At 44.8% G+C, this 11,938-nt stretch overlaps 1 long non-coding RNA gene across 1 annotated transcript; it reads left to right on the top strand.

The window, feature by feature from the left end:
* Nucleotides 1-7,129: 7,129 nt before the first annotated feature.
* LOC123189086 (uncharacterized) lies at nt 7,130-9,873 on the top strand. The gene is made up of 2 exons (XR_006495569.1): nt 7,130-7,695; nt 7,911-9,873. It is a non-coding gene; the product is annotated as an uncharacterized lncRNA (long non-coding RNA).
* Nucleotides 9,874-11,938: the final 2,065 nt, after the last annotated feature.

The following is an 11,938-nucleotide window of genomic DNA, read 5'->3' as shown; positions in this document are numbered from 1 at the left end:
GACGATCGAATCTCGGGCAAGTAACATACCGATGACAAAGGGAACAACGTATGTTGTTATGCAGTTTGACCGATAAAGATCTTCGTAGAATATATGGGAGCCAATATGAGCATCCAGGTTCCGCTATTGGTTATTGACTGGAGACGTGTCTCGGTCATGTCTACATTGTTCTCGAACCCGTAGGGTCCGCACGCTTAAGGTTTCAATGACAGTTATATTATGAGTTTATGAGTTTTGATGTACCGAAGGAGTTCGGAGTCCCGGATGAGATCGAGGACATGACGAGGAGTCTCGAAATGGTCGAGATGTAAAGATCGATATATTGGACGACTATATTCGGACATCGGAAAGGTTCCGAGTGATTCAGGTATTTTTTGGAGTACCGGAGAGTTGCGGGAATATGTATTGGGCCTTATTGGGCCATACGGGAAAGAAGAAAAAGGGCCTCAAGGGTGGCCACACCCCTCCCCTTGGTCTGGTCCGAATTGGACTAGGGAAGGGGGGCGCCCCCTTCCTTCCTTCTCCTTTCCCTTCCTCTTTTCCTATTCCATATGGGAGGTGGAATCCTACTAGGACTAGGGAGTCCTAGTAGGACTCCACACTTGGCGCGCCCCCTCCTAGGGCCGGCCTCCTCCTCCCTTGCTCCTTTATATACGGGGGCAGGGGGGCACCTCTAGACACAAGTTGATCCACGTGATCATATTCTTAACCGTGTGCGGTGCCCCTTCCACCATAGTCCTCGATAATATTGTAGCGGTGCTTAGGCGAAGCCCTGCGATGGTAGTACATCAAGATCGTCACCACGCCATCGTGCTGACGGAACTCTTCTCCGACACTTTGCTGGATCGGAGTCCGGGGATCGTCATCGAGCTGAACGTGTGCTAGAACTCGGAGGTGCCGTAGTTTCGGTGCTTGATCGGTCGGGCCGTGAAGACGTACGACTACATCAACCGCGTTGTGCTAACGCTTCCGCTATCGGTCTACAAGGGTATGTAGATCACACTCTCCCCTCTCGTTGCTATGCATCACCATAATCTTGCGTGTGCGTAGGAATTTTTTTGAAATTACTACGTTCCCCAACACAGTGCTAGCACGACACCAAGCAGGGGAGCACCTACGATGATGGCAGTGAATATAAAGGGGGGAAAACCATAAGCTTTATGAGTATAGTGACCGTGACATGGCGGATCTGAAGGTGCAAACCGAACAAAGCAACTTCGCAACCAATGTTTGCATTCAACTAGCCACTACGATTTGGTACGGACAAGAAAAGTACAGTAAACAATTTAAGATCTATTTTCCGGGTGATATCAATAACTTAAGCACATATGGAAGAGTACCACCTCTCTTGCGACGCCGTGTAGGCCCCTGTTGATACGTTGAGGGTGCTGCGGGTGCGATGGCTGTCGGCGGCGGGGAAGAAGACTTTAGATGGCAGACGGTCGGGTTGGGGGATAAATCCTGTTGCCGTGGATGAGGCAGTCGTAGGAGCGGCAACGGCAAAGTGGACGACGGCGCCGATGAAGTGAGACGACGCGATGAAAGGATCCTGGTCCGGTGCCATGGATGAAAGACGTACATCTCTTGCAGTGGACGACGGGGGTAGGGGTAGCTGCTCCGGCAAGGTGGGGGATGGGGTGGCGGATGGAGGAGGCTGGCCGCAGTGGGGAGGTTGTCATGGCGCCGACGGTGTATAAAAGGGGAAATGGAGGGGGAGGGGGATCTCAAACTTTGGGAAGCGCTTGTCTGAAATGTGGGAAAATTACGAACTTATCCCCCGTTTAAAATTTCGGACATCACGTTGGTTGGGGATAGGACGGTTATCTCGCATCTCCCAAATATTTGCCGATAACGGTTTCGGGCGAGGAGAGGGTGTTTTGCCGCCCACGGTTGACGCCCATGGTGTATGAACGGGGTTGACAGGTAGGGCGGTTGTGTCACGTCTGAGGGAAGTTACACATCTGCCCCTATTTAAAATATTAGCCTACATCGATGTCGGACGAGGAGAGTTTGTTTTGCCGCCCACCGTGGATGAATGGGGAAATGGAGGGATAGACACATGTCTTTCAGACGAGCTTGAAACAAATGTGTTTTGCCACCCACGTTTGGCGCGCACCGTGTCTGAATGGGCTCAGAGGCTGTTGTGTCACGTCTGATTGAAGTTACTAGTCTACCCCTATCGACAACAGTGTAAATCCGGTGGATAAGGATGTCAAGTGCCAGGGGTAGACAGTAATTTCCATCTCGCAAACACTTGCTTCAGGCAGCCCACTAATGATAGTGAGTGTTTAGCCGCTTCGTTCAAAACTTGGGAGAATTAGCATTCACGTTTGCCCTAGGCCCTAGCAACTAAATGCAAATCCAATTTTTATTCGATTACAAATATCCACAGACAATTATATGTTTTGTTATTTATTTCTTCAAGACCACAACAAAGATTTATTCCACCTTTATATATGATTATGATTTAGAAATGTCGTGATCTTCGAATTCAGTAGGTTGGATACACTTTGAGTCAAACCGTTATTTCATCCAATACAATATGCTCACACGAAAAAAAGTTCACCTTATGTCAATCATACAAGTACTGAGGATTACCTCGCCTAAAAAATTCGAATGATTACAACACATGGACAACATAGGGGGTCTTACAACATAATCCATTCAGAGACATGATACAACATGCAAGTACAATAATCTAATGACAATTTCAACTTCTATCTAAAGAAGAACTGGGATTACCCTGGGCTTCAGATAACAGAAGCAGCAGGACCTCCTCCGTCTTCAAATGCAACATTCTTACTTCCTCCAATTCTTGGGTTGCTTGCATAATGCGTGCAGCTAATTGCATAATTTCCATCTTCAAGATCGAGATTACCTCATTCATGGCAGCCACACCATCTCTTTCTGCCTCTAGTAGAGCCTCAAGAACTATAATATCTGTGCTCAGACTGCTCTGTGGCGGTGTTGCCTCTGAACTGCTACCATATGGTAACATGGATGGCGCACTGCTTCCACAAATAGATTCTGGGGTTGTACATTGTGTCCTAGTGTGAACGGCATCCTGAAAGGTTTCCGCTGGACATAAGTAAGAGATAGTTATCGCATGATCCAGGCAGTAAGCTTACATGGTAAACGACATACGAATTATTGTCGAGCATGGCAAGCTATATTTAAATGGTTCGAAGCAGCATCAGCCGAAAAGAAATTAAAATGGTAAGATGAAACTAGGGATGTATGTGGCAAATAAACGACATCCGCCAGTCCCATCTAGTTAGTTTTTGCTAGCTCCCTAGTTCATTTTCCTCAAAAAAAAAACAAAATCTCTTTTGAACTATCATACCACTAGTGGACTTTAATTGGGATTAAACGGGACCCAGTTGACATCCCTAGTTGAAAGGGAGTGTACCACTGCTATATTTAAGTTGCCAAGGCATCTAAGCAGTTGAAATAATATGAGAAAGCACTTAACAGTGTGGCCTCATATAAACTATGAAGACAGTCTTGTGATGAAGTTCAGAGGAAAAGTTAAGGACTCAAATGAACTAGGCATGCATTTCTTTACGATAGTACAACATGCACTGCTGACATATTGGCCAACTCAGGTATAGCATAACAAGTAACAAACAAGCATTCGAATCAAGCAATACAGGAAAGCAGACAACTGAACTATTTGTTATTATGTAGGATTACAGGTTGAGGGCACAAGCCAAGAAAGTAGCCCACACGCATTACATTTCACATGTACTAAAACACACTGGCTTACCATATGTTGTTGTGAAGCCTCGCTGCTGTTGCAATGTTCTTTGAAGATATCGTCAGCATCCCGTGGTTGCAAATCTACTTGTCGTAGTTTATTTTGCACCCTCTATTTAGGTAAAATTAATTTTAGTCACATGCACTGGTTCGAATTGATCATCAATGGTTCATCTAAACTAATGAAAGAAGGGTGTGTGTGCATACACGACAATATATCTGCTTCCCTCTATTTTTATGCTTGTTCGAGGTGCCAGCCCCAAAAGAACAAATATTTTTCTTGATGGGGTTGGCAGCTCCATAATTAATAGAAGCATCAAATTAGTCATGCAACTTGGGAAGATCAAGAACACACAAAAAGTAATGAACATAGGCTCATAGCAGTGATGTAATAGCTAGCATCAGAAAATGTAGGGTAAAACGAACAAAAACCAGCGGAACCACATGCTAGTTTGCTCATGTGTAATTAAGCATAGAGAACATGAAGCAGTCTAATGGAACCAACAGGTGGCATCAGAACAACAATATTATCATAAATATAGCATGCAAGAAGTAAAATAGCAGGCATTGATATCTAGGAAGTACAGTAATACTTAGGACAAAACTAAAGCATATTAACTATATGTGCACTGGTATGTAATTTAGCACATGTAACATGTTCACTACCAGAAGTATGGCCCTACAGGTGCAAGTAGAATAACGCGTCTTATGAAAAACTGAATGATTCCCTGAAGAAATTCAAAGGTGCGGTGCTTATGCTAAGAAAGCACCACTAGGAAAATGCTTATACATAGAATTTTACCAGTAGCGTTTGTTTGTGTCCCTACGCTACTGATAATTACCAGTAGTGCTGGGTACAAAGCGCGCTACTGGTATGGCATAGCAATAGCGTTGGTTTCTTTTAGGCACGCTACTGGTAAATGTGCCACACCACACCACCAGATCAAAAAATATTAGTAGCGTGGATAGTAAATCCCGCGCTACTACTAAGTGAGTAGTTATAGGTTGTGTTTGGACTGTGAGATACCGGGTCAGATTTAATTCTGAGGAAAGTGAGCAATTCACTCCTACTAGGGGCTTGCGTCAGGGAGACCCCTTATCCCCGTACCTTTTCTTGTTGTGCATTGAGGGTCTTACCTCCCTGTTGTCGCATGCGGAGTGGAGTGGCGAACTTAAAGGAGTACAAGTTTGTCGAGATGCGCCAACAATATCTATTCTTCTATTTGCTGATGACTCCCTGATCTTAATGCATGCTACGTCAGGCAACGCTAATTGCTTGAGACGGATTCTATCGGATTATTGTAAGGCGTCTGGGCAGTTAGTGAGCGAAGACAAGTCAAGCATTTTCTTTAGTCCAAGTATCGAGCCTGAGGTTAGAGAGGAAGTGTGTACAATTTTGAATATAATGACAGAAGCTCTGACGGATAAATATCTCGGATTGCCAGCCATTGTTGGGGCAGACAAAAGTGATAATTTCCAGTTCCTGATTGATAGAGTGCTAAAGAGATTGCTTGGATGGAAAGAGAAAAATCTGTCCACGGGTGGAAAAGAGGTGCTTCTGAAAGCGATTGCGCAGGCGATACCATCATATGCGATGTCTGTTTTTAAAATCTCAAAACAAATCTGCAAAGGGATCACAGACGGTATGTCGCAATATTGGTGGGGCGATGATGCGGATCAAAGACGGATGCATTGGCTTGCTTGGTGGAAAATGTGTATCCCAAAGAAATTTGGTGGAATGGGTTTTAGGGATATCCACTGTTTTAACCTTGCCTTGTTAGCTAAGCAAGCATGGCGACTAATTGAGAACCCTGATTCTCTCTGTGCTACCATGTTGCGTGCAAGGTACTTTCCATCAGGAGATTTGTTGAACACGGAGTTGAAGAAAGGGAGCTCTTTTACATGGCAGAGTATTTGGGCTGGGATTAGTACATTAAAACGTGGTCATATATGGCGTGTAGGAGATGGAACTAATATTGATATCTGGAAAGACGAATGGATCCCAAATAGTGCATCACGCAAAGTTATAACTAGAAGGGGTCAGAACATCTTTAGTAGGGTGAGCGACCTTATTGATCCTATCACAAATCACTGGGATGTGGATTTAGTGACGCAGACCTTTTGGCAAGTGGATGTTCAAAGGATTCTTGCTATACCTTTATCATCTTCTGGCATGCAAGATTTTGTTGCTTGGAACCTGACTCGTACAAACATCTTTTCTGTGCGCTCAGCTTATTATGCAGAATGGGAGGGCCAATATGGCCAAAGGTTAAATAGAGGATATCAAGCTTTTGGTATCAAACCACATCCAATTTGGGATAAAATCCGGGGTCTCAAAGTGCCTGCGAAGGTAAAAATCTTTCTTTGGAGAGTTATGCATAATACTATTCCTTGTCGGGTTGCTCTGGCGAATCGTCATATTAAAGTGAGCGGGCAATGCCCAGTCTGTGAGATTGGAGCGGAAGATATTAAGCATCTCCTGTTCAAGTGTAGCCGAGCAAAGCACGTACAGCAAGCACTGGGTATTGATGACTTAATTGAGAAATTTTGTCTTGCTCATCACCCTGGAGAGTCTATTCTAGAGGAATTGTTGTACTCAAGCCCTGGTCAGTCTATGATTTTGAGACAAGCCCCATTGGCAGAGCTTGTTGCAGTGGCATGTTGGTATTTATGGTGGAAAAGAAGGCAAATTAGTCGTAATATTCAGGTGCAGTCCCCAGAAAGATCTGCGATAGCAATCAAGGTGTTATCTTCAAACTTCAGGTCTGCTACCGTTCCTAATGCAAGGGTGAGAAAGGAGAGATGGGCTCCTCCAACAGGTGATCGTGTCAAGATAAATGTTGATGCTTCCTTTGACCCAGACTTTCTGAGGGGAACTACGGGTGCAGTCATTCGTGATAAAAAGGGGAAGTTCATTGCCGCGTGTAATGCACGTTTGGATATGGTTCAAGATGTTTTGTCGGCTGAAGCTTTGGCGCTCAAACACGGCCTGTTCTTAGCTAAATCCATGGGTTGTAATAGAGTCGTTGTGAGTTCTGATAATAGTGAATTAATAGAAATTATGAAGAACGAGAGGCCCCCTACAGGTATTGCTGCAGCGATTTATCATGATTGTTTTTCTATGGAGTCAGACTTTGTTAGGGTTAAGTATGAGCATGCGAATAGGGAAACAAATTCTGTAACTCATGAACTGGCCCAATTAGCTAAATTCCAGACCAGTAGGGTCTGGATGGATGATCCTCCCTCCTCTATTGTACCTCTCATGGTGAATGATGTAACATTATTATCATTGAATAAAGAGGTCTTTTTTGAGGTCAAAAAAAAGTGAGTAGTTATAGCGCAGGCGATACACCCACGCTACTACTCATGCCAAGCGACCAGATAAAACAAAATTCTCACACAAATCTCACCCCCACCATGCCCCTGGCTCTCGGTCGAGCTCCTCTCCCCCACGATCTCGTCGTCGCCGCCACCACCCACGCCGGCCGGTTCCGGCGATCTCCGGCCGCATGCAACATGCCCCCAAGCTCCGCCCTACCCTCCCCTCCATCCAGATCCATGCCTCAAGGTCTGCACCCTTGCCCACGGCTAGGGATTCGGGCGCCCCCATGTTCTTGCCGCCGAGTACCCAGGTCAGCCCGCTGGCCAACGAGCAGCACCCCGCACTTACGCGTGCCCAGGCCGACGAGTAGTACGGGGATTGGCCGCGGACGGAGACGAGTGCAGGCGCGGCAGCAGGAGAAGCTATGGCAGTGGCGGATCTGGTGACCGCCGGGTTGGCTCGTCATTCGTGGCCGGCCGGAGTCGCGGTGAGGCACTGTCGTTGGTGGATTCCGGTGGCTGGCTGACGGCCAATTGCTCTTGGACGCCACTGCAGCTGCTCGTTTCTGAATTTTCAGTAATGCGGCTAGCTATGCCAAGTGCGTTTTCTGAATTTTCGTAAGTGCAACAGCCAAGTTCAGTTTTAGTTAAGTGTAGTACTAGTGTAGGCTTTGGGATATCAGTGTAGTACTAGTGTATGACAAACAAATTAGATGTTAGCAGATAGATGCACAATTATTTCAGTAATGCCAAGTTCAATTTTCGTTCATTGTAGTGCTACTCAAGTTGAGTTTAGTTCAGGTATAAATTTTCTATTGACGCATATGTTGCAGCAGTCCGCGTGATTGTGATTCTCGTGTCGTTGATAGCTTGGAGCAGTCGGTTCCGGTCCATCTACTACTCGTGACCGGGAATGAAGGATCATGTCGCTGATAGTTCAGGTATAAAATGTATCTTCTCATATAGCATTATTTCTAACGGCAAGTGTATTTTGGTCTACAATATATCAGCTTCCTAGTAAGGCCTTACTGCAAAAAGATAATACCAACTACAATGCTGCAGTCCTACAGTTTTATTCATCAAACTTTGTTTCTATGGTTACTATTTTTATTATTTCAACAACTGGTAGTGAAGTTAAGGCGAGCATTGGAACATTTTGATAGCTTAGTCTTTTTGGATGGTCCTCTATCTGTATAGCATTACAAGCAACAAACACTGAGCCTTATTCACCTTCTTAATCAATATACTTGGAGTCCACATCCAAGATCAAAGCATGTAGCTCTGTTCACTCAGGTTCTCAGGAGTATCTCACAAATGAGTCCATCTTAGGTGAGAGATGACTCATCCAGCCATACGATATTATTGACCATTTAGTAGCAGTTGACCAACAGTTTTGGTAATTAGAGAAGAAGACAATTCCACAGAATCAAAGTTCAGTGCATTCGTACGGTAAATTAGCAGGCAAGCTACCTGTACTAAATACAGGTGGTGCTACCTGTACTAAATTTTGCTCTGTCAGATTTTTATATATTTTTATTATTACCAAGTATATGAGTTTGCTGTATCAGGTTGTCTCAACGTATTGCAGTTACACGTTAATGTGATAATCAATTGCATGTTTGTGACTTCTCTATGCAGAATGAAGAACAGAGGCCTGTAAGTGTGGTGGTATGGACTCTTTCTAGAGACATACTTCACTGCTTATTAAGTTGTGGGTTGTTTTTTTGACAGATATTTTCTCACTTTTTTCCAATGTTAAACAACAACTTAGTCTCCAGTTATTGTACTTGTGGTACATAAGTGTTGTTTCATTCCTTCTTCAGCTTGATTATTGTTTTTATTCACCTTGAGAAGCATAAGTATGATTCCTGCTTTTAAACAGGATTCCAAGATCAAATTATCTGGGCTGGGGCAAGAAAAGGAACATGCTCCGGTCTCCGGCAATCTAATAGATTCAGTAAGGACTGTAAGCTGATCACATAGTGTTTTGAAGGAGTAATATCAAATATGTTGCAGGATTCATGGTTTGGGAGAAACTTGTGCATTGAGTTCAATATAAGGAAAAGCTTGAGAAGGTTGCCTTTTGTTCTTGCAAGATGTAGCACTCATGGTGATGATAAATATATTCTTTTCAATTTGTTTCTGATAATGCCTTGCTTTTTTTTATACAAAGTTATGACCACAAAATTATGCTCATAAAAAATTATTTTTCATCACCATATAAAAATAGCATATGTACACATAATGTATCGAAGGGCGCGGCGTGTTGCCGCGTGGGCATGGCTACTATATACTATGCTATTGTTACTTAGTGCTCTATAGGTTACTGTTATACTGTACTAAAGCTCCAGGTTCTTTTGAGTTCCTAGGAGTGGTCTTGGTTCATTGTTTAATTCCAGGATTTGTGAGTTCCTAGTAGGGAACACATGGACATGAAGCTATGGCGGCGACGAAGGTGATATCGACATGGGGCTGCGGCGACGATGATTACGACAACATCGACATCAACACAGGGCTACGGTGGCGACCAAGACGACGACATCGTCATGGTGCTGCGGCGGCGACGACGACGACGACATCAACACGACCTTGTGGAAGCTCCGATGCCGATGACGTAGACGCGTGGCATATATTGTGTGTGTGTGTGTGCCCACGTGCGTGCGTGTGTTAATTATCTACATCAGATATGTATGATTGATGATTGAATGTATACATAACATGTACGTATTGTGAAATGCATGTCTAGACTGAAATAGGTAGGCTTTTATTTTTTTAAATCCTAATTTGTTACTACTAGCGTGGGTGTATCATAGAAGCGCTACTGCTATTCCTTTACTAGTAGTGTGGGTGTGGAATACTAGTAGCATGGGGTACCAGCGCTATTGGTATGTGTGTTTAGCAGTAGCGTGGGGTAAAACACACGCTACTGCTAAAAAATTGCTGTAGCGTCATAGCAGTAGCGTGGGAACCTACGCTACCGGTAGTCCAAACACCCACGCTACTCGTAAGGTTTTTCCTAGTAGTGAAGTGAATGTAGGCGCCGGCTGTTGGATAATAGTACCTGATTCTCGGCGGCGTATGGGTATCGTTGGCATACTTGATAGTTAAGGATCGTTGATGGTGCTCGTGTTGCGGTTGAGTTTGGGCCGGCTGTCTCCGTCGCTGAAGCGGCTCCGGTGCTACGGTTGCGGCGCCTGTCGACATACAAGAAAGCTCATCTGTGGTAAGTGAACAGTTGCACGATAAAGAGAAAAAACGAAGGAGTACAGATTGAAATAACCTGATGAGGCTGCGGCGTCGGTAAAGCAGGGCCGGTGGAGTTGAATATGGCGTCCGTGGAGCGGGTACGGTGCAGTGGACGAAGGCTTCGGTGGGAGCGTTGTACAGTGCTTTCCGTGAGGCGGATCTATTGCGACGGACGAGGGCTTGTATGAAGGGCCAGCGAAGGGACGGATGAGGGAGTCAGTGAAGAGCCTACACTGTGGTGGACGAGGGCGCCGGTTAAGCAGATCCGGTGCAGTGGACCATGATGGCGGTCAAGGAGATCTGGAGTGGTGTACAAGCCAGTCGCTGAAGCGGCTCCGGTGAGGTGGTGAGTTGGCAGTTGGGGGTTCCAAGGTGCAGAAGGTAGATCCGTCGGGGTGTGAGGTCCACCGCTGCGGTGGAGGACTAGATTCGGCGGCTTACCCTGGTTGGGGGGGGGGGGTCGGGGAGGGGAAGGGGAGGGGCTCTGGGGAAGAATGTTGGTGGCAAAGAGGGGAAAACAATGAAGTTACCAAAGCAGCCTTTTCCGCTCATGTGGTAGGGGTAAAATAGGAATATCACAGGGCTAAACTTTCGAGCGCGAGATATTTCGATGTGAGCGGGAAGTTTGAAAGCTTTTGGCGTCTGAAATTATATTCTGCTCTTGTACGGCCGACTATGATATCATGGCCGAGAATTTGTTTGTTTTGCACGCAAAAGAAGTGCAAGTTTTGAAAATCAATGTCTCCAACTCGAAACTTAGATTATCCATTCAATTCAAATATGGATCATTGAGCTACTACAAGCAAATACCATCATATAGTCCAATTCAAATGAAATTTCAAATGTGTTTATCCTAAATATGATGACAAAAGCAAAAATATGCATGTGTATGAGTAAAGTGGATGATTATAAAGTTTGAACATGCCCGTATGTGTATATCTCTAGGTTTGATATATGAATTTGAAATCACGAAATCCCGGCTTAAAAATGTACATCCGTTTAAATGAATTACAAAAGCTAATGATGGAGTCGAATTCCAAAATTCCAATCTTAGGTTTGTTATTCTGGTACATCAAAGTATATCACGCATGTTCAAAAGTATCGTTATCTCATAGTCCAAACTGTGAAACAAATTGATCAACCTTGAGTGCACACACTATTGACCATTTATATCTCAAGTACGCTGAAGTCCCTCAAATATAGACACCTCACTCTTTATCTGAAGCAATCCCCCCTCGTCGCCCCCACACACAGAGAAGTCGTTCTCTCCCCCAAACACCAACATACTAGTACATTAACACCCCTCTCTCTTCTAAAGTTCGGACCCCAATATAGGTCTCTATCACTTTATCTCTTAGGCATGCACACATCTCTTCCCCCACTCTCTAGCTAGGTCTCCCGGCATCTCTCTTTCCTAAGCACACGCACTATGTAGAGTGTATCTTTTCCATACACACAAAACGTCGACCCCAAACGTCTATCTCCCTAGTTATGTGGTTCTCGCACACTCACCTCATACACCACCCCCACTGCAAAACAAGCACACTTTGTCTCCTTGTGCACCACTCTCCTCTTTCTATCTCTCCCACATGCGGACCCGCCCTAGCTCCTCCCT

This window comes from Triticum aestivum, chromosome 2A, assembly GCF_018294505.1.
Source record: "Triticum aestivum cultivar Chinese Spring chromosome 2A, IWGSC CS RefSeq v2.1, whole genome shotgun sequence".
Taxonomy (NCBI): domain Eukaryota; kingdom Viridiplantae; phylum Streptophyta; class Magnoliopsida; order Poales; family Poaceae; genus Triticum; species Triticum aestivum.
This window is presented reverse-complemented; position numbering and strand designations above follow the sequence as displayed.